The 27858-nt window shown below is 46.5% G+C and overlaps 1 protein-coding gene and 1 long non-coding RNA gene across 2 annotated transcripts in view; both read left to right on the top strand.

Annotated features, from left to right (window-relative positions):
- Positions 1 to 8271, top strand: part of LOC145723178 (uncharacterized) — a 20001-nt gene extending 11730 nt beyond the window's left edge. Inside the window, exon 2 of the long non-coding RNA XR_014148069.1 lies at positions 5151 to 8271. This is a non-coding gene — a long non-coding RNA (uncharacterized LOC145723178). The remainder of the gene's footprint in view (positions 1 to 5150) is intronic.
- The window catches only part of RPS6KA2 (ribosomal protein S6 kinase A2), a 259047-nt gene that overhangs the window by 81977 nt on the left and 149212 nt on the right, over positions 1 to 27858 (top strand). The gene's annotated exons all lie outside the window — the stretch shown is intronic.

The raw sequence follows: 27858 nt of genomic DNA, 5'->3' as shown, positions 1-27858 counted from the left end.
CAAGGGATGCAGATGGACGACTGGTCAGGGGATGCAGATGGACGACTGGTCAGGGGATGCAGATGGACGACTGGTCAGGGGATGCAGATGGACGACTGGTCAGGGGATGCAGATGGACGACTGGTCAGGGGATGCAGATGGACGACTGGTCAAGGGATGCAGATAGACTGGTTCCCCTAAACTTTAAGAAATAGCAGCTGTAGCACTAGAATTACTGTTTCTAAGAACGTTTAGCAGTCACGCACCAGAGACTCAGCTGGTGTGCACCTCACCTCCAGGCACGCCGTTCCCACTCTGGCTTCGGTAGCTGGTGCAGGAAGAAGAGCTGTAATCCATGTAAACCAAGACAAGGCAGCTTTGGAAATGAGGAAGGAGGCACGTGGTATTGATCCTACATTCCCCCGATCCCCTGATCCTGTTGTTAAATCCACACAGACGATTTTCAGTTTCCTCTGGCAGGAGTGAGTTAGGACCACAGGGGTTTCCTTAAGACAACCTGGAGAGACCTTGCCTTCAGGATCCCAGGCATGACCCATGTTGTGTGACATCAGAGTCTTTGGTGAGTGGCCTCATTTGGGAATGTGACCCTGAAGCTGATCTGCATGAGCCCCTCTTCCTGACCCTCCCCTAATGGTCCACTTCTGAAGCTGAGGTCTGGTCTCCTGTTTTTAGTTTTCCTGCTCTGTTTTTCCAAGCTCTGACAATTCCTGGCTCTTTTCCTGACAAACCTATGCAGCAGCTGTGGTGTCCCTCCACCACCCACCCTGGCCCACCGTCAGGTGCCGGCAGCCAGAGTTGTCCTGGGAGAAGCCCTGTCACCAGCTGTCCCAGCTTGCATGCCAGGGGGTGGTGGGAGCCCTGGCTTCCAGCCGCTGAAACTGGTCACGGGCTTTCAAGTAAATATTTGCAGTATAGACAATCTCCCTGTGTCAAGTCCTTGGAAGCCTGAACGTCAGCAGGAGGCCCTGCTCTCCTGACACCAGGCTTTGTAAGAAATCATGGTTAGGGAACTAGAAGGCTCTGCTGTGCTAAAACGCTTGCGGTGCTAGTATGAAACACGATTAAATGTGTTTGTGTGGGTCCAGAGGATAAAACAGGAACACACGTGGAGAAGGGGAGGGAGGGAAGCAGGTCGGTTTCCAAGCAAGCTTTCAGCTCTCCCTCCCTTCTATTGGTCCTCTTTGGAGAATAGCTAGCCAAATGGTCCTTGGGGGGGTCTGTCATAAGGGGGTTTTGCGTCTAAAGATGATCTAGATGACCTCTATGTTTCTTCCAATCCTGAGATTTTTGTGCAAAAATGGCAGATTTTATTCTTGTTAAGAATAGTGAAAACTTCACTTAAAATGCCCTAAAAATCCAGTGGGTAATATATGGACTAATATAGAGATCACTTCCTTCTAAAATGCAGTCTTTCAACACGATTTTATCACATTCCTGATAGGTTTCTACACATCACTGTTCCTTAGAGTCTGGGACGTGTAACGAGTCTAGTTGTTTATGTTGGTGATTTCCCATGCTGCATGTTTGTCTGTGAAGGGATGATCTTTTTTAGCCCCTCAGCAGAACTGAGATAGAGTTGACATGTAGCATCATGTGAGTTTAAGGTATACAATGAATGTGCTGATTTGGTACACATATATTGCAAAATGGTCACCACCATAGCATGAGCCAACACCTCTGTCACCTCACGTAATTACCACTTTTCTGTGTGTGTGGTAAGGACATTTAAGATCTACTCTCTGAGCGACCTTCAAGCCTATGATACCGTACTATTAACTATAATCACCATGCTGTACATTGAATTCCCAGAACTTAATCATCTCATACCTGGAAGTTTGTACTCTCACTAACATCTCCCCATTTTCCCCACTCCACAGCCCTGTTAACCACCATTGTGTTCTCTGTTTCTGTGAGTTTGGCTTGTTTTATACTCCATGTATGAGGGCTAGCATATAGTATTTGTCTTTCTCTGTCTGACTTATTTTATTTAGCTTGATGCCCTCAAGGTCCATCCATGTTGTCACAAATGACAGGATTTCCTTTTCTCTCATGACTGAATAATATTCTGTTCTGTGTGTGTATGTGTGCGTGTGATATCTTTATCCACTCATCCATTGACGGACACTTAGGGTGCTTAGGGTGTTTCCATGTCTTGGCTATTGTAGATAATGCTGCCGTGAACGTGGGGGTGCAGCTGTGTCTTTGAGAGCCTGTGTTCATTTCCTTTGGATACATACTCAGATGTGGGATTGGTGGATCATATGGTAGTTATACTTTTTTTTTTTTTTTTGAGGACATTCCATTCTGTTTTCCATAGTGGCTAGACCCATTTACATTCCTACCAACAGTGCACGAGGGCTTCCTTTTCTCTCTATTTTCACCACCATCTGTGATCTCTTGTCTTAACAGGTGTGAGGTGAAATCTCATTGTGGTTTTGATTTTCACTTCCCTGATGATGAGTGATGTTGAGTATCTTTCATGTATCTGTTGACCATCTGCATGCCTTCTTTGGAAAAATATCTGTTCAGTTTCTCTGCTCATTTTTTAATTGGACTGTTTAGTTTTTGTTGTGGTTGGATTGTATGAGTTCCTAACGTTTGGATATTAACCTCTTACCACACTTACAAATACTTTCTCCTGTTCCATAGGCTGCCTTTTCATTGTGTCGATTGTTTTTTGGCTGTGCAGAAACTTTTTTAGTTTGATGTCGTTCTACTTACTAATTTTTGCTTTAGTTGCTTGTGCTTTCAGTGTCATATCCAAAAACTCATCACCAAGACCAATGTCAAGGAGCTTTTCCCTGTTTTCTGTTAGAAGTTTTATGATTTCAGTTCTTGTTCACACCTCTAATCCATTTCAAATTATTTTATTTTAATGGTATAAGATAGGGGTCTAATTTCATTGTTCTGCATGTGGATATCCAGTTTTCCCAGCATCATTTATGGAAGAGACTATTCTTTCCATTTGTTTGTGCCTTGAAGAGCTAATCCTGTCTTTAACTTACTTTTAATTTTATTTAGCACACACAAAAAGACACTTATTTCAGCTAGCAAGCAAATACTGTATTTACATTATATTTTATCTACCCCTAACTAGGCTTCAGAAAGAGCAATCTACAGTTATGCTCCATCAAGTTAAATATTTAGGGAATGAAGCATCTCATAGTCAGGCTCATCCTTATGTATTTGATGCCTGTATTAGAAAACTTAGCATCTTTTTTTTTTTTAAGTGGAGAGCTTTTTCTTTATAATAGTAATGCTTGTCTTTGTGTATAAATGTGCAGGTGGACCCTGCACAAGGAAAGAGAGATGGTTCTCTCTGCTGTTAGCTAATGTGGGTCCTGCTTGGCCGAGTCTAACGGTGAACCTGACAGCTTATCCGAGGCCGGGGTGTTTCTCTTGTAGTGACAGGGGCGGCTGAGAATGGCAGAATCGGCGAAAAGCGACAGGGAAGCTGCTAGAAAGAGTCGTTGTGGCTGGACTTTCATTTTCTGAGCATTTGGAGGTTGAGTAGAGCTATCCCTGAATTTCACATCTGTTGAGAGTGAGCTGCAGATGATGGTTAAGAGTTTTACTCTGGACGGGGGCGTCTGGGGGTCCAGTCGGTTAAGGGTCCGACTCTTGGTTTCAGCTCAGGTCATGATCTCAGGGTCATAAGATCGAGCCCCACGTCAGGCTCAGCACTCAGCCAGGAGTTTGCTTAGGATTCTCTTCCTCTCCCTCTGCCCCTCCCCTGCTCGCACTCTCTCCCTCTCTGAAAAATGAATGCATCTTTAAAAGAAAAAAGAGTTTTACTCTGGTTGTCTATCAGCACTTGCAGAAGAGTAGCAGGAAAGGAGTCTCGTCTCAAAGTGTTTTAGAGATATTTGAGGCCGTATAAATAAGACCCAGTAAAAGGCAAGTGTGCCGTCAGTCCTCTCCGTACCTGTATTCTGTGTCCTGCCATGCCATGCACACACCCGCACATCCTCCAATCAAACCCCTAGGGCCTTGCTTCTCACTCCGCATCTCCACCGGTCTGCCCGGTGGCGGGGAGGGGGGGGCATCTGCCTTCATCCCTTCCCTCTGTGAGACACTTTGCCCCATTTAACTCTCCCTTCTGATGTAAGGTCCTGCATCGTTAATTCTGATGTAAGGTACTCGACCATAGAAGAGTAGGACTATTGGATCCTGTGGGTGAATAAAAGCTTGACACAAAAATGGGCGTTTATATAAAAGCAAATCCTGAGTTCTCTATGCAGAGCCTCAGGTAGCTGGACAGAGGGGTGCACAGCCCATCCCCCCAATTTCAGGATGTTCATAGCACCTCTTCACTTGGAAAGTAGAGCTTTACTTTCAGGCCTTTGGGAATACGTGCTTTAATAGAGGATTGAGTTCTTTCGTTGCGCTCTTCCTATCACTGTTAGGTTAACTGCTCGGGCGACATTTTATTTTATTATTATTTTTTAAAGATTTTATTTATTTGACAGGGAGAGACACAGTAAGAGAGGGAACACAAGCAGGGGGAGTGGGAGAGGGAGAAGCAGGCCTCCCACAGAGCAGGGAGCCCGATGTGGGGCTTGATTCCAGGACCCCAGGATCATGACCTGAGTCGAAGGCAGACGCCTAGCCGACTGAGCCACCCAGGAGCCCCTAGGGTGACATTTTAAAAGTGATAGCAACTGTTTTCATTGACAGACATAAAAGGCATTGAGCATCTTAACAAGATCTAAGTCTTAAGAAAGCAAAAACAATTTTTGCGAAGTAGTGGGCTATTGAAACAAACTAAAAGTAGATCGTGTTCACCATCCATTTTTAAAATTAAATGCAAGTTTGAATATTTTTCTTTTGATGTATAAGATTCTTAAGCCACTATTTGAATTCTGCGGTTATCTCATGATTTTCAGTCATGATTTTCAACAAAGGGTAATTGTTCACCTTAATATATTATAAACAAAGATTTAAAAATCAGTTCTAGATTTTGGGACATGCAGTTTTTCCAATGTAATGTTTGAAAAAGAAAACATCAGGTGGCCCAGGGTGAGTATTTACTGTGGAGCCAAGGTCCATCTTCAAGGACAAGGACACTGAGACATTTTACATACAGGAGAAGTCAGGTCATGGAGTGATAATAATCTTTTGGTTTTTTTTTTTTTTTTAATTGAGTCCAGCAAGCCAAGGGGTACTTGGAAAAGCCATAGAAAAAGAGACAACATTGAGTCTATTTAGATACAGAACCAAAGCCAAATAACTGTTGGGGTTTTGTGACGGAAGAGAGCATGACCGTTGTCAGCATTAAGCCCGTGAAATGATGACATCAGACTCTGGGACGGCAGGAGACGAGCTGGGGAGCCTGTGTCTGTTTCCTCAATTCCCACACCAGCGAGTCCGTAGAGAGTATTTCAGTGTGATAAATCAAGTGCACAGATATTGTTTACCAGGAAAATTAAATATTTTAATAAACCAAAACCAAAATGAGGCGGAGAAGTAAGCGAACATGCTTGTCTGTTACTCTTAAGGGAGTCCGTGTAGACTTGATGGGACAAGGAATAGAAGTTTACATTTATCATAAAACTTTTAATTAAAACAAGCTGTCGATGGCTCTATGTAATAGAAATACATAGAGCACAGAACTAAGAAGTCAGGCCAAACGGCAGAAGATACAACACAAAGGAAACCAGGAAACCAGAAACGTAGTATCAAGTACGGCAACAGAGACCAGCATAGTTATCATTTCAAATGCGTCCATGCGGTAAACACACACTAAAACTAATTCTCAGATTGAGTCAAAAAACAAAACTGCTCTTCGCCTGAGCTACCAGAGGTGATGTCTGAGAATTGTTCCTCTTCTCTTGACCCAGAAAACCCTACAGAATCATGCAAATCGAAAGGTTCACGTCTTCCTGTTCACTTGAAGATCGCACATGCAACCGCCCAGCCCGTGGAGGTACGCACATGCGAAAAGCCACCACATGTCTGCAGGATGTCACTCTGCAGGAGCGGCTGCCTCTGTCGCTGCGACCTGGAGTTGGCCGAACAGAGGGCTGAACACGGGGTCGGTGGCCCCAAAAAGAGTGCTGAATGTTGGCTGCACATGCTTCCAAGCAGAGAGTGATGCTGAACTAACAGGGTTAGGTGGAGACTCTGGTCCCTGAGCACGTCCCAGTGAACGGAGCCCCCAGATACGGCACAGAACTTACAGGGCTCGTGGTCGGACTCACCCAGACCTGAGCTCTCCCTGCCCCATCGAGATGAGCCTTACTGAGAAAGAGCAGACTCTTCCTAAGCCAGAAGAGGAGGTTGCGCAGAAGAAAATTCTGCATAAAATAAATGCCAATAAAAGTAACTAAAAAAACAAACAACCCCCCCAAAACAAAACCTACCTATTGATATGAAACATTGCACCCTAAATAATGTGTCTGTGATAGACTGACTATAAAAGTCTGGACTAAACAGATTTCAAACAAGGAAGCAGCCTGCACTGTAAGTAACAAACAAGGCTCAGTTCAAGACGCACGCAGTAAACATGCTTATCAGGACGTTGACGGCGCCCTTTGGAGGGAAGCTCTCGGTCCGAAGGCCATGCACCAGACGGCAGCACCAAGCTCGCGAAGCAAAGCTGCAGACCATGCACAAGCAGAGGAACCACAAAGTTAGGAAATCTGACCTCACCAGCAGGCTGTTTGCTCTGCATTGCCCCTCGGCCCAGAGTCAGGACTGCACGCACCACCAGAGCCCGGCCCGGGGCACGGCCGGATCCGAGACAGCAGGACAAGGGAGAAAACACGAGGGCATTATTTCTCAAGTGCTGCCCTGTGCTCGAAGAATATGGTCTGAACTAACTCTACTTTTAGGAAATGATAGGGTTTTTCTTTGAGGAAAAAAGCGAGAGCACATCTTTGCAGGCTGCTTTACGGATACCAGATATGGAGGCGGAGGCTGTGTTCGGGGTGTGGATCTCTCTCTCTGTCTCTCCTCCTGTGCACATCATACGTGTGTATACGCACGCGGTACGTGCCTGTGCTCCCACGTGGTGCCTCAACTGGTCCTGAGGAGTTAGTGCTTTGGTTTTTCAGAAGAACTTGGAGATTCTGCTCCAAGCCGGGGTCACAGCCACAGGGCAGTAGAAGCAGTCTCGACCCCAGGATGGTTGGCATGGGCCCTGGCTCTGCAGGGCTGTGCCCACCAGAAGATACAGCTGCCCTAACTCACCTCTGCTTTTTCTGGCAACTTTATCTGGACCCCACTCAGACCCTGTTCTAGGCCTTTATACTCTTCATCTTGACAGAACTTTTCTGTAAATCCCCTGGGCACATAGGCCCCCAACATTGGAGTGAGCTTCGAGATGTTCAAGACGCTGCTGGTGTCACCTGGGGTCCTGAGGAGACACATGGATGAACAGAGAAAGAGTTGCTCAAACAAGAGCAGCTGAAATTATTCCAGGACAGGAGAGTCGTATAGAATTCCTGAGCTGAAGCTAAGATGGTTGGTCCTGTAGAAACTGGGGAATAACTAGATATCCAGAAGGGATGCTCTGCTTCACCCAGAGAAGCACAGAACATTGAATGTTTCAGAGGATGAGATCAAAGGAAATGAAAAAGCTCTCTGCTGATGACCACCTTCCGGCATCCCCAACCAAAGGGTGTCATGGCATTTTTCTCCTGGAACCCCCGAGAAAGGTGATAGAGAGCAAACGAGGGACTCACTGTTGAATGGGCACTTTGCCCCCATCAGGCGGTTGACAGGTGATGCTGAGCTCTAAGCTGTGACATCAGTGGTCTGTTGCACCTTGGGATGCAGGTGACAGTATTTTAGAGCCCCCCTTGGGTGTCCTCCCAGATCCCATTGCTCCTCCTCTGGTTCTTCATCAAGTTGAAGGCCCCGTGGCCTCACAGAACACCCTTCCACTTGGGATGCGTCCCGGCCTGTCCTTTCCCCCAAAGGAAAAGAGGAGCAGGGCCTCCAGCCTCCACACGCATTCTCCTATGGCTTTGAGAAGAGGCGGTATTGCCCAGTGCTTGGCACACGGAGCTGGAATTTAGGGTGAACTGTTTGGGCCTTCTGAACCATTATCCTACGTCCGTTTTACCAATGCCCAAAATGTAGGTTGCTTTTCTGGGCGGTCCAGCGTTTGGTAACTAGGCCCTGAGAAGACTAGCACTTGCTGATTGATTCTGCTTGTGTTTTCTGATCATACTATATTTGGATTATACCTTTGTCCTGATTATATTTTCCCACTCTATTTTATATTTACTTTTATGATATTCCAAATAAAATCAACTAGTGTAATAACTCGATGCGTGTGAAATGGGTGTCTGTGTGTTTCATGGGAGTGGTGGTACCTGGCAGGCAAGGCTGTGTGATGCAAATAGGGCTGTTTGTGAGTCGAAGGGTCTGGATCTGACTCAACTTTGGCGCCCAATTTTCTCCTCTGAGTTGGCAGTTTCTGGAGCAAACAGCTCAGTGGGTAGACAGAAGTTGCAAAACAAGGAAGGGGCTTCCATTAAACTCCCAGTTCTGCAAATTCTGTTGTAAAACATGCCGAAGCAGCTCGGTGTGTGGGGTTGGCCTTTGTGTGGGGCTCTGCCCGGGACTAAAGGGCTCAGTCTTAAATGACAGTGATCCACCAGCACTGCAAGGATGCACCCCACTGCTCCATTCTTCAGATGGTCTCGCATGTTCATGGGTGATTTTGCTCAGAAAACTGGACTCGTTCTTTTAAGAAAGAGCCATTTTAAAAGTTAGGTCTTCTAGAAGTTATTTTTTAAAAAACAAACACGCTTCTGGAGACACCCCTGGTGAGGGAGAGACTCAAGACCCACAAGAGGCTGCAAAGAGCTGTGGCCACACGCACCTCCTGCCTGGAAAGGGGGTGCTGCAGCTGCCGCTGTGTGGTGCCCCCCAGATGACAGAAGAAAGACAGAGGTGGAGACTAGAGTGGGAAGTTAGGCCCAACTGCAGAAGATCCAGCTCTCCAAGCTGGGGAGAGATTTGACAATGGGGGCGCACATGGTCCTGAGATAATATCTCCTTTCTAAGTTATGGGCACCGTGGACGCGACGACTGTAACTTCTATTACTTTTGTCCTCGGCAGCTCCCAGAAGGCCTTGCAGTGTTTGAATGAATGAATGAATGAAGTCCTCGAAAGGCGCTTTAAAACCTACCCCTAGCCAGTACCCGCCCGCCATGCGGCAGGTGGTAGGCGACAGGGAGCCGCGAGAGACCAAGGCCGGCGGGCACCAGCGTGAGCGCACGAGCCTCATTGCTTGGGAGCATCATGGAGCTACCGGGAAGCCTTGCTCCTTTGGGTAGTGGATGTCCTGGTGGTGGGCACGCAGGCTTGATTTCACAAATGCCTACACAGAAATTGTTGTGCGCCAGGCACTGTTCTAAGTATCTCCTAAGTATTGACTCCTCTTCCTAACAACCTATGGGGCAATACTACCATTATATTTTACAGAAGAGGGGGCGATAAAGCAGAGAGGTGAAGTCACTTGCCCAGGGTCACCCAGCTTCATAAAAGGTAGAGGTTCAACTTGAACCTGGCTTCGGAGTCTGGTCTCAACCGCGACTCAGACCTGCCTTCATGCTGTGATCGATAACGTGGCAGCGTCATTTCTTATGGAGCCGCCTGCCGAACCCAGCGATAAACTGCCCAGCGTCCCCATCGTTGCCTCCTCATCCTGCTGGTCTTCTGAGGGCATTGGCTTCGGACCTGCCAACTCTTTTGTTCCCTTAACTTCCCTTTACTCTGGAATGATAGTTGTGGCTTTAAAAAACGTGGAAGGCTTTCAGGAAGTCAGTATTTTGCTGCAGGTGTATAGTTGAAGAGCTACATGGTCAACAGCTGACCTTCCCGCATGTCACCTCACTGATTTCCAAATCCACTGGGTGAAGTATGACGTGGTCACGATTATCCGTATCTTCCAGATGAGGAAAATGGAGCTCAGAATCGGCACCCCAACCTCGCACGCTAGTTGAGTGCAGGGCTCAGATTCAGGTGTCCTAACTCCAACCTGGATGCCTGCTCTGTACTTTGTTCTTCATCAGACACAAGTGTGGGGGTGTCAGGGCCCCAGAGTCCCCTGGACCCATCCATGCCCCGTCTAGAATTCTCCCTCCTCACAGGGTCCCTCCACTGCCCCAGCCCAACTAACTGTGACCACCTATCTGTCTGTCTCCAGGGGCTCTCAGCTGGACTGGTGGGGTCCTGTGTGCTGGGCCCCAGGGTCTGGGCTGCGCATCCTCTCCTGGATGCCACATTTGCTTGCTCCAGAGTGAAATGCTGACAGAGAGCCTGAGGGTGCTGTTGGTGCCTCTGGAGAGACCAGTTCCATCGGACCAGGCTCACCAAATAACCTGAGCCTAGTGCCTTAGGGCAGCTACGATCAAGGGACAGACCCCCCAGATGCCATTTGTTTGTCATTATTATTAGAATGGAATCACCTTGTGAAAAATAGAAACATTATAGATAAGGCAAGAGTCTACTCAGACTATAAAGTACATCCTACCTCAATTCCTGTCCCACCAAGGGCACCTGTCTTTAGAGTGGTTTTCTTCTTATTTTTAGAAACTTATATTTGGTTATGTAAAATATACAGTAGTATTTTGAGAGGGTTCATGTAATTATAACTGCAACTTGTTTATTTCCACTCAACAGCGTGTCTTGGAGGTAAATCTCCATTATTCTTTTAAACGGCAGCAGGAAATTGCCAGGCTGTATTAAGTCATTTCCTTAGAGATGGGCATTTAGGGTTTTGGTGTTTTTCTGTTGTAAACAATGATTCATGAGTATCTCAGGACCATTGTTCTGCCCAAGGCCTTCCTAGCACCAGCCTCCACTTGCCCAAACAAGTCCCCTGCCTTAGGCCAGAGCGGGGGAGGGCCCTGCAGCCATCAGTTCTAACTTCCTCATTTTAAGGATGTAGAAATAGACTTGGATGGTGACTGTTTATGTCCACAGCAGCGGAATGACTTCTGCCAGCCCCACCAAGCCCCACCAAGCCCCACCAAGCCCCACCCACGCCGTGGGTTTGGCTTCCCAGCAACACAGCCTCCTTTGATGCCAGTCCCATAATAGGGAGACTGAGAGTCCTGTGCGTGTGCTAGAAATGAGGAGTGCCCCAAAGGCGGACGTCCATGCTCAGGTCTGGTTAGCGGATTCTTCTCTAGATAACACGCCATCATAGCTCTTCCTCTCTCGTGCTCTCCCTGTCTGCGGGGTGGCTGCAAGCATTTTGGAAAACCTGTCTGAGAAGAGGGATCCCAAGGGGCACTATCGATGTCTCCAGCATGTGCGCTTTTGGTATTTAATATGCCCTGGTCTTTAGTTGTTTCAACATAAATCCTTTCATTAGTCACACCAATTTTAATTACAGATTTTGAGTTGCGATCCTCATGAAATCGATAAGTAATCCCTCATCTCCTAAAATAGCAAGAGAGCACTCCCATGAGCCCAGGTGCTGTACAGCAGTGAGCCCCTTCCGTTTTCTGGGAGGTTTGCAGTACAGGACTTTCAACAGAGAAATTACCCTTTCGTATCAAACATGCAACTTCTCAGAAAGTACCTTCTCCTCAAATATCTTAGGTCAAATGTGGGAGTTTATGGCATAGCCACTTGGGCACTTGGTGGGGGGTGCTGGGTGCACCGTGATTTAACAGCAAGAGGCGGGCTTGGCTTTGCTACTTTGTAGCAATTAAGGGCTCACGCCTGGTTTTCCTTCCCAGGTACGTGAGGGCAGAGATAACAAGCTAACAGGGCTGCACTAATAATGTGAGGTGAGGTCATTGAAAAACACCCAGCACCAACTAGGTGTTTAATAAATCAAGGCCATGTTTCTTATGACCAAGTCTTTCCTCTCATTTTGAATTAGGAAGATGGTCAAACTGTCTCAAAAAGCTAATCATTCAATGCTAGTTTCTCACTCACTCAAGTCTTACTCAATTTCCTTGGATAATGCCTTTCATTATCTTCCTTTTTTTTTTTTTTTTTTTTTTTTGAGAAGCAGTTACATGGTAGCTGATGGCTCTGGTTCTGGGTCAGACCGCCTTGGGTTTCCTTCTGGGTTAGCTGGCTCACACTGGGGGAGAGTGCATGGGCGGCATTCAACTTTCAGTTCTACCCACTGACGCGGAAACATTAGTCCTTTAATTTAGTCAACATATTCATCTTTTGATTGTAATTGTTAGAAACCTATTCTTTGTTGTGATCTTGGAAGATGAATATTGTAATTAATATCATGCTCCCATCTGAGAGTTTATAAAGTATCTACCGTGTTCTTAGCATGTAGTAGGAGTTCCCTAAATGGTAGTTATGTTGTGTAGGCTTCACCAAACATTTGGGTACTTATTACTTAAAATAAAATATGAGTATCTATTTAAAGAAAAGTTGTCTATTTTATAGTGTTCTATTATTTTAAAGTATGCATTGGATTATTACAATGAGAAATAAAAGCCAGTAATGATAAGAAATAGATCTTAAGGGGTGCCTGGATGTCTCAGTCAGTTAAGCGTCTGACTCTTGATTTCGGCTCAGGTCATGATCTCAAGGTCATGAGATCGAGCCCCATGTTGAGCTGTGCACTGGGTGTGGGGCCTGCTTAAGATTCTCTCTCCCTCTCCCTCTGCCCTCACTAGCGCTCTCTCTCTAAAGAAAAAGAAAGAAAAAAAGATATAGCTCTTAAGATTTGGGAGCTTGGGGATTTAAACCAGCTAAATGTTCAGACTGAAGTTCTTTCTCCCACACATCCCAAAGTTGTCATTTCTGAGAAATTTGACATGAATTCCCTTCTGCAGATCATCGTTGAATGTTGGGACATAGAATTTGCAAATTATAATATGAACATTCCTTATAAGATCTCCTACATACGCTATAACCAACATTACTAGGGTGACGTTTATCAGAAAGAATGCAAGGTTAATAATCATGCCCCCTTGCGATTCCCTGAGCAGAAAGTAGTCATTTCCAATCTGAAAAATGATTAGATTGTTGGGGCGCCTGGGTGGCTCAGTCGTTAAGCGTCTGCCTTCGGCTCAGGTCATGGTCCCAGGGTCCTGGGATCGAGCCCCGCATCGGGCTGCCTGCTCAGCTGGAAGCCTGCTTCTCCCTCACCCACTCCCCCTGCTTGTGTTCCCTCTCTCGCTGTGTCTCTCTCTGTCAAATAAATAAATAAAATCTTTTTAAAAAATGATTAGATCGTGTATCTCTCCATTGATTAGTGTTTTAATGATAAGTGGGCAGAATGTGAGGTACATTTATTTTCTGATATATTTAACAATATCTAATCAAACTCTTGACTGGATCCAGAATATCACTCATGCGGGTCAAGGAAATCATCCAAGATCAAAGTGGATACACAGAGAAATCACTACAGACAACCTGTGTTGTTCAAGTGACAATATTAAACGAGAGATACGGCAGAGCAGGGCGCACATACTTGACTTTCAAGCAGGCGCAGATTCATTTAAATTTCTTACGGGTATCAAACCTTGCATACGTTTTGGTTAAGTGAAATGTGAAAAAGGAAGAAGACTCTGGGGACCTGGGGCCATTTGGGGAAGTGACAGCAAAGGACCAGGCAGAAATAAAGCAGAGACCAGAAAAGGAAGAGCAGTAGTGAGCACCCCACTGAGAGCACCATGTGGAGCAGGGGCAGGTGCTCGGGAGAGGGCTGCTTTCCGGCCCCAGCACCTCTGTCCAGGCAGGAGCGACTCCCTCCTCTCGGTCTCTCTGGAATTCCTTCCACAGGTTGGCTGTGGTTCATTCGGGGCTCCACCGTTGAAATAGTAGCCCTTTGTTGACCCTCAGGGGAGGGAGGCACCAGTGACGTCAGACCAGTCCTCACCGCCAGCCTTCGTGTGGTCCATGACCTAAGAACACGTTTTACATTGTTTTAAATAACTGGGGGAAAATTTTTTAAAATTACATGATCCATGAAAATAGTATGGAATTCAAATTTCACTTTCCATAAATAAGGTATTATACCGCAGGCAAACCTGTGCAGGGACCTGTGTCCATGAGAGTTCCCCACGGCAGTGACAGAGCTCAGCACGACAGAGGCTGGTGTTCGACAGGGACATCTTGCAGACTGCCGCCGTAGTCCGTTGGCTGTGTTTTCAGAGTCAACCTTGGGTCAAAATGAGGATTTCGTCTATGTGGTTAGTAAACAGACCTCAAGGTCTTTGCTACCTGCAATTTTTAGTAACTTTCAGTTGTTCGGTTGTCCACACGCACACGTAGGCTCATGTACCCAGACCACAGGCGAGTGAGAAAAAACCCAGAGGCTGGATTTGGAGCCTTCAACCTTTCTCCTCCCCTATTCTGTTAACAGGCTTCAGACCTGTTTCACATGTTTGAAAATATGGGGACTTCATTCTTCAAGAACTCAAGGTCAGTTACTGAGATATAACTGATCTCAGGGTGTTTGTCCAGTTTCCGTTGCCTCTGTGTGTGTGAGGACGCAGGTATTTTTTAACAGTTGGTGAGATTTTGAGATACGTCTCTCTTGAAATACTTGCTAGTTACTTTCTGGGAAACACGTCCTCATTAATCCATGTTTTGGGGTCAAGGTATTTTGACGATTTTAAAGGGAATGTGTGCATAAACTTGTATTTTCAGGTAGATTTGTATTCTAGTGTATGATTAAAAAGGCAATATGCCTTGGTCGAGGTTTCGATATAGCCCTAAGATTATTAATTTTACTCAAATAAACATGGAATGCTTAGTCTTTTTTAAAGAGAAAATTATTTTCCAAGGCTTTTAGTTTTTCCCGATGAGTTGGTTTAGGTGTCCCCTTGGAGACTGAAGTCCCGCCTGACAAATGAGGCTGAGCACTGTTTCTGCCAGGCATTAGCGTCCTCCCCAGGCCAGCTTCTGTGATGGCTGTCTGCCCCGGCTGAGTGACAGCCTGCCGCAGATAAGATCTGCACTCGTTCCTGGTGCTTGTAACTAAGGAAGCTAATTAAAGGAAGTGACGGTACAGTCACAACGCTGTTTTTGTCTTTGTAAGAAAATGACAAATAAATCGATAAAACAATCATCACTGTGAAAATCTGTATCAAATATATCTGTCCCAGGTAGAAGTTAATTATGAAAGAAATGCATTTCCAGTGTGCTAATTTGTATTCTTGGAACATTCTGGAACTCAAGCAGATATGCTCTTTGTGTCTGGCACCCCCACCCTTCCCCACCACTCTGTTCTTGAACTTGCACCTTTGTTCCCTTTCGTCTCTCCCCACAGACCCCATTCTTGGTCTTGGGCTTCCAGTCCCGCCCACTCCCCCCCCACTTCCCCCAGTCCTTCTGCTCCGCTCACGTACACGTTCTTCGTTTTCTCACTAATCTTCATAGGCAGCTCTTCATAGGGCACATCAAGTCATTGTTATGCAGGGTGCAAATATTTTTTTGAAGTTTAAATTTTGATTATATTATTTTGACATCCAAAAGTTTTAAATTTAGTCTTGATTTCATGCTTAGAAAAGTCACATCCATCAAAAGATGACAAACTCTCAGCCTTATTGTATTCTAGTATTTCAGTGTTCATTTTTCACTGTTAGACTTTTAATTTTTCTGGCATTCTGAATTGTAAGGTGTATCCTAGGGATTTAACTATTTTTTTTTTTAAAGATTTTATTTATTTATTTGACAGAGAGAGACACAGCGAGAGAGGGAACACAAGCAGGGGGAGTGGGTGAGGGAGAAGCAGGCTTCCTGCCGAGCAGAGAGCCCGATGTGGGGCTCGATCCCAGGACTCCGGGATCATGACCTGAGCCGAAGGCAGACGCTTAACGACTGAGCCACCCAGGCATCCTGGGATTTAACTGTTTTTTTCCCCAAACTGTTCACCTGCCCCTTTCTACTCACTCGTTCTTCTAACCTTTCCTTTCTGTTCTGACTTCAAATATCACTTACGTTCTAAAGTCTCATATACACCTGGACCTGTTTTTGGATTTTTCTCTTCCACAAGTCTGCCTTTTCTCACTAGTGTTTTTCAGGTTGTTGAGCTGTAATTGAGATGCAACACTGTGGCAAGTTTAAGTAGCTGGAGCTCGCATGCTGATTATCCTGCAAGGTGATTACCGCCCCAGCTCCTGCTAACACCTCTGACACATCACCTCATTACCATCTCTTTTTTTGGTAGGAACATTTAAGATCTACTCCCTTAGCAACTTTCAGATATGCAGCACAGTGTGATTAGCTGTAGTCACCACGCTGCACATGGCACCCCAGGACATTTTTATCTTCTACCTGGAAGTTTATACCCTTTGACGACCTTCCCCCACTCTGCCCACCCACACCCGGGCATACTCCTTTCTGAGCGGCAGTAGCCGGGGCTGGCGGCTTCCTTGCTGGTATTTACGTGTCCACCTGACCCGATGGCCAGTGCCCGCGAGAAGTGCGGCTCAGGAACGGGGCTGCACCTGCCAACTGTCTCCTCCCGGAGCAGAGCTGACCTGGCCTCCCTGAGCCAAGGTGCAGAGTAGGGCGATGGGGTGGGATTGCGCCAGACGCCCGCGTCTGGCTCCAGGCCTGACCGAGGGGCCAGGTGCTGCCCTGCCCTCCTGCGTGCTTCTCCCCCGAGGCTCCCTCCTGCCCAGGTCCTTGTTCTGTCCGTTCACTGTCGCACCGCGGACGTGCTCTGGTGTGGATGTCGCCTGCGGTGTGTGCCGTCAACCCCTCGGCTGCCTCCGGGAGATGCGCACGGCACAGCCCCAGCACAAGTGCTGAGGGCAGTGAGGCCTGGGCCCCTGGGCTGAAGAGAACAATCTAGAACACAGGGTGCTGAAGCCAACTTGTGCCTTTTGACAAAAACTCGCCCGGGCCAGGTATTGGTTTCCTGTGGCTGCTGGTAAGAAAGTGCCACAAACGAGACAGCTTAGAAATGAATTCTCTCGTGGTCTGGAGGCCAGAAGCCTGAAGTCAAGGCGTCGGTGGGGCTGCTTTCTTCCACAGGCTCCGCAGAAGAACCCGCCCCCTGTGCCGGGCTGTGGGCCGTGCATGGCGCTCCTCGAGTGTAGACGCACCAGCGCTCCGCCTGCCTCCTCCCATGGCCCCCTTTCTCTGCATCCCTGACTTCTCGTCTTGTGAGCACCCAGGCAGTTTGGACCAGGGCCCACCCGGATGACCCATCTTAACTCGACGACACCTGCCAAGACCTTATTTCCAGATAAGGTCACGTGCGCAGTTCTGGAAGTAGGACTTCAACCGATCTTTTGGGGGACACAGTTCAACCCATAACAGACCAGTAAATAAGCTAGCTTCTTACTCCCCTCCATCTTCTGTCTTGTGGATGTGTCTTCTCAGGACCAAAACCTGAAGGGCCAGGCCCCCGCTCGGAGCCAGATGGCTTTTCTGTGGTTTATCATGGGAACCCAAACACAACCCAACATGTTGCTTCAGTGTGAGAATGTTCCGAGTCTCAAGGCGGTAGCGTGCAGACCAAGCTGGAGAATGAGCCCTCCCCAGCCCGCCCGCTGCAGGATGTTGGGGTGACCCGTATTGTATTCTGGGGGCTGGGGCCAGACTGGGTGACCAGCAGGAAGGGTCCACCTCAGACGACCAACCAGGGAACTGACGCGGTTGGCTCAGGGTGTCAGAGGCGAGCTTGGCAGAGATCTTGGGACCAGGAGGCCACGTTGGAGGCTGAGGCATGAAGCAGTGGGGTTTGGGGCCGGGTGTTGGGGGCAGTGATGGGGTTAATGTGGGCGACACCAGACTGACTTTGTAGAAAGCAGCAGTGGGCTGCTGGTGGGTGCCGTAGTCCACTGGCCAACTTCCTCTAGTTTTAGAACATCCCACCACACCATCACCACCTCTACAAAGGACATGGCCCAAATTGACCTCTAGGATATCGCAGGTGAGACACGTTTGGTTTTGCCTCTGGTTTCACACTGAGTATTTCACAAACTCGGTTTTGTGGGTTTTTTCTTGCTAGGAGAGTGAGTCTGAGCAAATGACTGCATTGGGCTGGGAAAGGGTTCACTTCCAGGACCTGTAATTCACTCGTTTGTTCTTCTCATGTTTTAAGCCACTCCTCGATATTCCTATTATTTGTCTTCCCTCCATATCATGTGCAAATGTTTTTGCATTTCTGCCCAGGGCTGTGACCCAGATTTCACTTAATAGAACAGAGCACAAAGCAAGGGCTACTGCTTGTTTGCTGCATGGTCCACGTGCACAGATGAAAATCTGCTCTCTCATCCCCCTCAGCTTCCCTTAGGTTTATTTTTCTTCTCATTTTATTAATCAACTATGATTAAAAAAAAAAAAAAAAAACCTTCACACTTTCTCCACGTGAAATCCAGCCACGGATTAGTATGTTCTGATCTCTAGGAACCCAGTGGCCACAAAGCTGAGCTGTGCAGCTCCAGTTCCTACAGTCTGAACAGAAACCAGATGTGAGCTGTTTGGACTAGGGCGGCGAGCCGGACTCAGGGTGGGGACGTGTCGGTGCCGGGGCGGGAGCATCAGTGCCAGGGAGAAGCACCAGACCGCAGATCGCAAGCCCATGAGGCAGCTTCCACGGAAGATGCATCCTCTCTCGTGATCACGTGCCTGTGTTTTTCAGCTTAATTTCTAAATGAGTTGTCAGGAATGCAGAACTCCTTCATCAGGCACTCTCCCCCTGGTCACGGCAGAACCTTGCCTCCCACCTGAGGGTGGACGAGCAAGTCATTCAACACACCTGTCGAGGTGGAGCATCTCCTTGAGAATCTCAGGTGGAGCATCTCAGATGGTCAGCCCCCGAATGTGTACTAGTACGTTCTAATTAACGCACCTCACTGGTGCGCTGCACGGCTTATTTCTCTGCCAATAAAACAGAAAACTCAGGATACACTTTGTGTTGTAGTAGCTATTCAGGTAATCTTTGTCCATAGAACACACGGAAGCATACGTGAGGAGGAATTGAGGAGGCAGAGCCCTCTGGTCTCAATACATTTTCCGGACATGTAAGGACACAGCAATCTGTGGCCCTCGTGGGGCTGCATCGAGACCACGTGGGGAGAGTGGTGACCACCGCGGCAGCGTGTGGAGCTGCTCCACGGCAGGCGTTGGTACCCCTCTCCCTAGGCTGCTGCGGCCCCTCTTATGTCTTCTGCCTCCAGCCTGTAAGCGTAGCCCAGCTCCTGGCTCAGCGCAGACACCCCGTAAGTACTTGTCAAATAGTGAGTGGTGCAGCGGCAGAGCCTCGTATAAACCTACACGATGGGTGTCAATTTGGCCCCAAGGACCTAGCAGTCCTCTGTATCTGTCTATGGGTGTCGTCCCCTTATCAATAGCAAAAAAAAATTATCAGTATGGTATTTAGATTTGGACAAGAGGAGCCCCTGTCCCAGGACCTGAGCATCAGGAGCCCTGTCTGGCCTGCGTCTGGACTTGGCCCTCACCAGAGGATGCACTCCTCCAGATTCTGCACCTCTCCCTTCTCACCATGCTCCAAGGGCCTGAGATCCAGACTTTCTTGCCCGGATGACGCCGAACTTCCCTCTCCAGCCTGTGCGGGCCTCTTACAAAGGTCCATCCCCCTGTGGGTGGGCCATGTCAGCAGTGTGTCCATCCCCAGGTGCATTTCATGTGCCTTGGCAAATCTGTGTGCTGAGCTGGATCCCTTATTAACCTTTAATGTCTGCAGGATCTGTAGTGATGCCCCCTGTTCTGTTCCTGATACTGCTAATTTGTGCGTGCTCTCTCTCTCTCCTTTGTCAGTCTTGTTAGAGGTTTGTCAGTTTTATTGATTAAAAAAAAACCCAGCTCTTTGTTTCATTGATTTTCTCTATTGCTTTTCTGTTTTTAATTTCATTGATTACTGCTTTTTGTTTATATTTATTCGTTCATTCATTTCCTCATACTGATTTGTATTTATTTATGTCCTTCTTTGTGCTCGCTTTGGGTTGATGTTGCTCTTTCTCTAGATTTGGAGGGGAGGGTTTTCTATTGTTTTATCCTCCATTTTACTAATACCTTCTTCTGTTCCCTCCATTCAGCTATTGGGCCCAAACTGCAAACTTTTAATTTTGCTTGTTGTATTTTTCAGATTCCAGTGTTCCACTTAGTTCCTCCACACATTTCCTGTTTCTTAGTTGATGGTTTTATCTATTTATTTTTATTTGTTTCAACCTGTTTTCAACCTCTTTTTGAAGCATTGTTTCACGGCTGCTTTGAAATCTTTGTCAGATAATTCTAACATCTCTGTCATCCTGTTTTGTCATCTATTGGTTGTCTTTTTCATTTGGATTGAAATCTTCCTGGTTCTTGGTGTGATGAGTGATTTTTTTGTTGTTGAAATGTGCGTTTTTAGTTATTATGCGGTGAGACCCCAGATCCTTCCTAAGGCTTGGGTTTAACAGGTGCGCTCAGACACCACCGCAGCAGAGGATGTGGGGGTGCCACCTCATTACTACAGAGATGGGTGGAAGACCACCACTTTCCAACTGACTCTTGAGTGGGGGTCTGTTGCTGCTAAACAGAAGGGGGTGTTCTGGCTCCCAGACGGCCTCCACTGCCACCAAAGGAAGGTGTGGCCTTGTTACCACTGAGCAGTGGTTGAAGCCCTGATGTCCACTGGGTGGTGGACGCCACCCCTGTGGGGTTGGTGGGCCCCTCACTACAGCCTGGTGAGGAAGGCCTCTAGGCAGCCCCACACGAGAGGACAGGCTTTCCTTGGGGCTTCTCCTTTTTTTCCTCTGTGCCCGTTGGTGTTTGGGGCTGCTGGTTCTTCAGTTCCAGGTGTGGGATACACGAGGCAAAAAGAAAACCCAGGGGACTGACCACCACCGTGTCCTGAAGTCCGGAGCTCACCTGCCTTCTTTTCTCCACATTTTAGAGTCTTATGTTTGTTTTCTACGAGGTGTCCAGAGTGTTTGCTTGTTTTTAATGAGAGGAATAGGGAAAAGAGCACATGTCCCATCTTCTGCATGTGTAATATATATGCTTCCAGGATGTAGTAGAGACAGTGTTTGACACACACCCCCGCATGAGGGGCATGCACGTACACAGTATTGCATAAGAAAGTGGACTGAGGAGTGTGGCACGAAGCACCTCTTGCTGGGGAAACAGTCAGTGCTGGGAGCAACGTTTGGGTATCCATCTAAATCAGATATTACTGATTTCAAGCCCCAGCATCTGCTGGGGTCACGGCTAGAGTTTTACCTTTAGTACTTCGGATTCAAAATGAGGTGTAACATAGAAAGCTAAATCGAACCGAGTCTTTCAGATGTTCAGAGGTTCGTGTTATAAGTTCTTTAGTTGACATGCCCAAGATGGCGTCAGAAGAGTGTCTTTAACAGCAGTAAACCAGGAGATTGATAAGGAAAGGAGAAAAAGACATGGATGACTCAAGACATGAGTATGATTAAACTCAAGCTGCACTGGTTTGATTAGTATTCCCTCGGGATGTTGCACATGACTTTCTATGGCAGATTCTGATTAAATATGGAATATGGCGCTTATGAAAATTGAAGCTCTCTCAGCTGTTTAAAGATGTCCTTCCATTTAGAAAATCACAGTTGTTCCATACATCATGTGGACCTTTGCAACCCCTAATTTGTTTTCAGCTGTGATGAGTCAGAGGCCGACACAGAAACTGAAGTGTTTATTTGAAAAGTACTTCTTGACGATAATTAAATCCATGCTGGAGAATAGAGGGTACATTTATGCACCTATAAATCCAGACAATGGCAGGGAAAGATTGAACACAGCTGGCTAAAGAATGCGCCAGGATCGAATTTCATTCCCTCCCTCCTCTTTTTCTTTTTGTTATTTGACATTTGCTAATCCTCTTGACCCACCTGCACATCAGGTTCCTCACCAATCTCATTTGTGATTCTGATTCCCGTGGGACAGAGGTGGTGTCAAGAATAACAATGATTACAAGTGGAATATGATTTGAAACTAAAGTGAAACCAAACCAATCTTAGTTTCCTCTTCTCTGTTATGTAGCTATCCTTAAGTTCATGCCCTATCTTTATTGCTGGCTTCTGGGACGAAGGATTTGGTTCCCCCATTAATAAAAGCAGTGATGAGTTACATTTGTATGAAGAACACCCTGAAAGCATCACCCCATCCCCCCTTTACAAACACCCAGCGTGAGTGACTGCCCAGTGTTAGGTAAGAGGTAACTGAGCCCCAGTCAGGATAAGTGATGTCCCAAGGGCAAGTGATGGGAGGTGTCAGAATGAGGAGTTACCATTGTCCAGGCTCCTGGCTTGTTGTCCGTGTGTGATCCCGCTCTTGTTTTCTTCTTTGCATATGGACGTACAGAGCAGGACATCACCTGTGTTTCTCAAATCTCCCAGTTGTCTATGTAATTAGCTCAACTCAATCCACAGAGCTTAATAACTAATTTTGTGGTACAATTTACTGTTTCTATCATTTTTTGCCCATGGAAATCGATGGTCGAGACTCCAGTTGAGAAATCATCTATTCTGAAAATGTAATTAAAGTTGAAAATGAAAAGATTTCGATTGTTTTGGAACGTGAACCACTGTGGTGAAACCTTACAGTAAGTTCACACCTGTCGATATTTTTAATTGGCAGTGAGGTCTGCCTGTGTCCCCAGCACACACCGCGTGGTTCCACGTGCTTCCACTCAGGGCCCCACGTGTCCGTCTGCATGGTGTCACCGAGCACCTCCTGCTCTCTTGCTTGGTGGCCACGTCAGAGGGCAGGAAAAATGGGGAGTGTCTATTTACACCGAAATTAATTTTTTTTTAACATCTGACCATTTTACAACATCCTAATAAAGGAGATCATTGAATATGGCTTAATTTTCTGAGAGATGGGAATTTTTTTTGTGAAATGCAAGTAACTATTCTTTAAAAAAAAAGATTTAGTTATTTGAGAGAATAAGAAAGAGAGAGAGCAAGGGGTGGGGCAGAGGGAGAGCGAAAATCCTGAAGTAGACCCCACGCTGAGTGGGGAGCCTGACACAGGCTGGACCCCAGGACCCCGAGATCATGACCTGAGCTGAAATCTATAACGGACTGAGCCACCCAGGCGCCCCTCCGAGTTACTAATCTTAAAAGTGATTTAACTGTAATTTGACATCAAGCTTAATCCTATTATGGTTCCAACAGAGTTATTACTTAATGATAAAAATATACTGAGTTCAATTAGTCTTTTTTCCAGAATCAACGGAAAACACATTTTAATGAATTAAATATGAATTTAAATGTAAAAACATAGATTTAATTATACTAGCGAATATTTTCCTTTTTTCCTGTGGTTATACAATATTACAAGACAAATTCTCTTCTTTAAAGATAACAAACAATAAAACTAATAAAGAAGATAATTAGGCAATTCTTCAGTCAATGTGGCAATCTAATTCTTGCCATGCCTCTGGAACTGTTCGTTCAGAATGTCCTGGGTCTTGGAAGCCCCTCAATTCCATATTTCTTCCATCCTTTAAAGTGTGCCCAGATCCTCACTGTCCTGAAATATGAGCCAAAGGATTTGAATTCTTCTGTTACCTCCCCACCACACTCACCTATAATCCAGCTGTGTCCCTTACCACGCCACTACACTTGTTTCTAGAAGGTTCCTGTTTACATTGTTCTTAGCAGATCAACAGTATTTTCTCATGAAGACTAATACTGCATTTGGGAAACTGATCTTCTCTTATCCCTGAAAGTCTCCCAGCCGTAATGCGTTTCACTGTCAGGGTGAGACAGAGCTGGGTTCCAGTCCTGCTGCGCAGTTTCAGGGAGGTCCCCTCCATCTCTGTGAAGCGGTGATGCCGCCTACGTCATGTTACTGAGAACGTTCTCTAAGGTGACCTACGTCAAGGGCCTGCCACAAGGTAGATGCCTATTAGATGTGGTTTCTTTCCCTTTTCCTATGAACTTCTCTGAGCCATCTTTAGCCTTGACTTTTCTGGATAATCTTTTTCCTGAAGACTAATTACAGATATCTTGGGCCTTGTTCAATTTTGGTAATGCTCTTTCCCTAAATCGAATTTATCCATCTGACCATTACAACTCGGCCAATAATTCTAAAGATCGTTATTGAACCTTTTAGTGTTTTTTAAAGACTTCATACACAGAGTTTCGTGACTACTGTTCAAGGCACGGGATATGGTAATGGGCTCCGTCCTGGCCATGGGGGTCTGGTCTGCTGTGCCCCCTCTGTGATCATGTGGGTTGGAGGGACAGCCATGTGTGGATATTTTAATTTACTTTGATAGTTGTCACAGCGTTGCATTTCTCCCCCAAAACTGCTTTTAAAGCCTACCTAAGTAGCTGTCCCCTTGCCGTGTGGCCTTTTAGTCTTCGGGGTGGGGTCTCCAGGCCACATGGCAAGGACGGACAGGTCACAGATCACACTGGTACCTAATCTGCATTACCGCTGGGATGTTCTCCTGAGCAATTACAGGGGTTCACGTTCCCAGAGAGGCACGTGAGGGGCCTTATTTCTACCCACGCTCACCAACTCTCAGCGCTATCAGACTGTTAGAATTGTATAAATATGACGGTTGTAAAGTAACATCTCCTCACTATTTCTCTCTGATAATGTTCAGTGAGCTATGTTTCCTCATATACTTACTAGTCAGATACATATTTCTCTTGGTCCAAACTATTTTCATGAGTTTCCTATTTTTTGATCAGGTTCTTCCTGTCTTTTCTCAGTGATCACCACATTAACCATGTGATTATTGATACAGAAAAGGCATTTGATAAAAATTCATCACATAAGTTTGATAAAAACTTTCATTGGTTATTCTAGGCAGAGAGAAATGCTATTGATTTTTAAACTGATTTTATATCCATCAACATTTTGAACACTCATTAGTTTTAAGTGCCTTCATTCTGTTGGGATTTCTGTGTATAGGATTATGTCATCTGCCTGTAAGAATAGTCTTTGATCTTTTCCTTTTCAAGCCTCCTTCTCCCCCTCCTCCCCCCTCCCTTGTTCCTCCCCTCCTCCCCCTCCCCCTCTCCGCTTCCCTTTCTCCTCCTCCTCCTAACTCCTCTCCCCTCCTCCCCCTCTCCACTCCTCCTCCTCTCCCCTTCCCTCTCCCTGCCCCTCCTCTCCATCTTCCCTCCTCTTCCTCTCCCTGTCCCCCTCCTTCCCCTCACCACCCCCCCCACTCATTCCTTTGGTAAGGAAGGACCTTTGGTACCAGGTTAGACACTTGTTATATTAACGGGTATCCTTGCTCCTGATTTTAAAGTTTCTTCACTGACTGTGATGTTTACTAAATGTTTTGGGAATATAGCCTGGGCCAAGTTGAAGACGTTTTCTTTTACTCCTGTTTTCTGGAAGTGTTTGTGCAGAGGGTGGTGATGTGCTGGAAACAGTTTTCTGGAAGTGTTTGTGCAGAGGGTGGTGATGTGCTCAGGTCTGTGTTTCATAGGGCCGCTCTGACCCTGTGAGGGGCTTCTGCGGTCGTCCGAGTCTGGGATGGCCATAGCTTGCTTCAGGAGGGTGGTGGTGGAGACAGAGGTGTGGGTAATTTGAGGACCACTTAAAGATAAAATCGTTGGGCCGAGGTGGCAGATGAGGTACAGGACAGGAGGGAGAGGAGTGTTAGGAGTGTCTCCCCCTTCTCAGCTTGTGTAACTGGATGGACACCATTTGTTGAGTTAGGGAGTATTGAGAGAGGTATGGACCTTGTGCGTATGGACACTGACGTGCTTTTGAGATATGCAAAATAAGATGTTGAGTAGATATTGGATAGAGGAGTCTGGAGCTCAGGCGTGTGATCTGAGTCGGTCCAGATTCCAACAAAATTGAAAGCTGATGGAGAGGGAACACCGGGAAGCTAGTGGGAACCTAAGAATCCCAGATGTTCCTGAGGGACAAAACGGAACCGCAAAGACAGAAGCAGTCATCAGAGACATGGTTGAAAATACCTTTATTTACCTGGGAAAGGATTGGAATACCCAGTTTAAAGAGGTCCTTAGGTTGCAGGGGACATTGAAGAGGCTCACATCTAGGCAGAGAGGCTTGTTCATAAGGTCTAAACATTACATCACAAATTATAGCAATTGTACCTAAATATCTGGATACATGAATAATTGCAAACTTCTCAAAGTTTCAGTAATAAACATAAAACATTAAGAAGCTAAGGTGTTTTAAGCATATGAATTATAACTCCATACATCCACACCGTAAGTGGAATAAAAGTTAGCCACGGAATGCAATAAGACGTCTTACCTTCGAAGTGTTCGCTAAGGGATTGGCAGGACAGGTGTGTGAGCTCTAAAGCAATCCATGTGTTCCTGAGAAACCTTGCATGGTGCAAAATCATCCACTGAAAATAGCAAGGGCTTGGGGAAATACTGGGTTGCAGTGGAACATTCAAAACCTTAGAAATTTTGTAGCCAGAGCACTAACCAAAAAAGTAACAATCCTAATTAAAAATCCTTGCATAGAAAAAACCTATCAAATTCCTAATGAATGAAGTATGCTGCGGTACACATGGAATTTTGCTGTAATACAGAGAAAGACAAGGCAGCTTGGTGACAGACCAGACAAGGACGGATGGGGTGGCCGCCTAGGGGTCCCTCGGAGACAGAGACCATTGCAGCCTTTGCGCAAAATGCAGTGACCCCAGCAGTGGGTGTTCTGTAGCATTATCTGTGCTTGGTCCTCCCAACAAAGACCCCGGAGAATCTTGCAACATAGACGCTTTCAAGACTGAGCATGTGGCCAAGTAGGACCAGGAGGGGCAACGTGGCTCAGCGGATCTCGTTTGTGGAGGCGTAGGCTTCCATGTCTCGCCATGTCCACTGGTGGTAGCATCCTTGGGATTCAGCGTGGTGTCTTCCAGGGGCTGCAGAAGTGTGCCTGTGCCCACCACAACCCCTTCATGATGCTCAAGCCTGCTCAGTCCCAACTCTGTCCCTTACAAGTGCATTTGATAAAACATATGCCCGTCGCAAACCAGGCTGCATTCATCAGTAGCTTGCACATGTCAGGGCGCTGCTTTTGTGAAGGGTCAGGTGGGTGGTTGGGAGAGGCTGATTATCTGCAGATGCTTCAAGAAGAAGAAACTGACCTTGAATCACCTTGGCTACCTACTGTATGTTATCAACGCCTGCCTTATTATTATTAATTTTAAGATTGCTGTGCCTGTGAGGGGCGTTTAAAAGTCTGTTATTTATGATCCACGTAAACGTGTCCCAGTTATTTGGGGGATGGGGCAGTTCTTCTCCAGATGTAACCCTCCCCTCTCATGCAAAATCAAGCTCCAACCCGATTGTGAGAAATGTGAGTCCGTTTCTTCCAAAACATGAAAATGATACTGGGAAGCAATTTAAGTTCTTCTGAAGACAGCAGCTAGGAAGTGGGTTCACAAAGCAAATGTTAGCTGAGGAAAACATCCCAAACAATCCCGTTCATCTGTTCGTTAGATTTTATACTGTCATAATGTCTTCCGTCCTCCTTTGGTTTTTTCTCGCATAGAAAAAATTAACACCTTAAAGCAGAAAGGTACGCATTAGGTTAATTGAATTGCAGAAAGGAAATTGGAAGCGGCCAGCCTTTCTGACTGTAATCACAGTAACTACAGCTTTGCATGCTGCTACACCAAGCCCTGTGTTTGATTTCACACGCTATGCATCACTTTCTCTTTTTTTTTTTTAAAGATTTTATTTATTTATTTATTTGAGAATGAGAGAGAGCACATGAGAGGGGGGAGGGTCAGAGGGAGAAGCAGACTCCCTGCCGAGCAGGGAGCCCGATGCGGGACTCGATCCCAGGACTCCAGGATCATGACCTGAGCCGAAGGCAGTCGCTTAACCGACTGAGCCACCCAGGCACCCCAATCAGTTTCTCTTCTTGATATTACTTCCGTGAAGACGTGTTGAGCCTCCAGGGCGCCTGGGTGGCTCAGTCAGTGAAGCATCTGCCTTCGGCTCAGGTCATGATCCCGGGGT

The sequence above is a fragment of the Leptonychotes weddellii genome, chromosome 8 (genome assembly GCF_054177405.1).
Source record: "Leptonychotes weddellii isolate Sample4059 chromosome 8, ASM5417740v2, whole genome shotgun sequence".
NCBI lineage: Eukaryota > Metazoa > Chordata > Mammalia > Carnivora > Phocidae > Leptonychotes > Leptonychotes weddellii.
The sequence above is the reverse complement of the archived record's forward strand: the minus strand, read 5'-3'. Positions and strand labels throughout refer to the sequence as shown.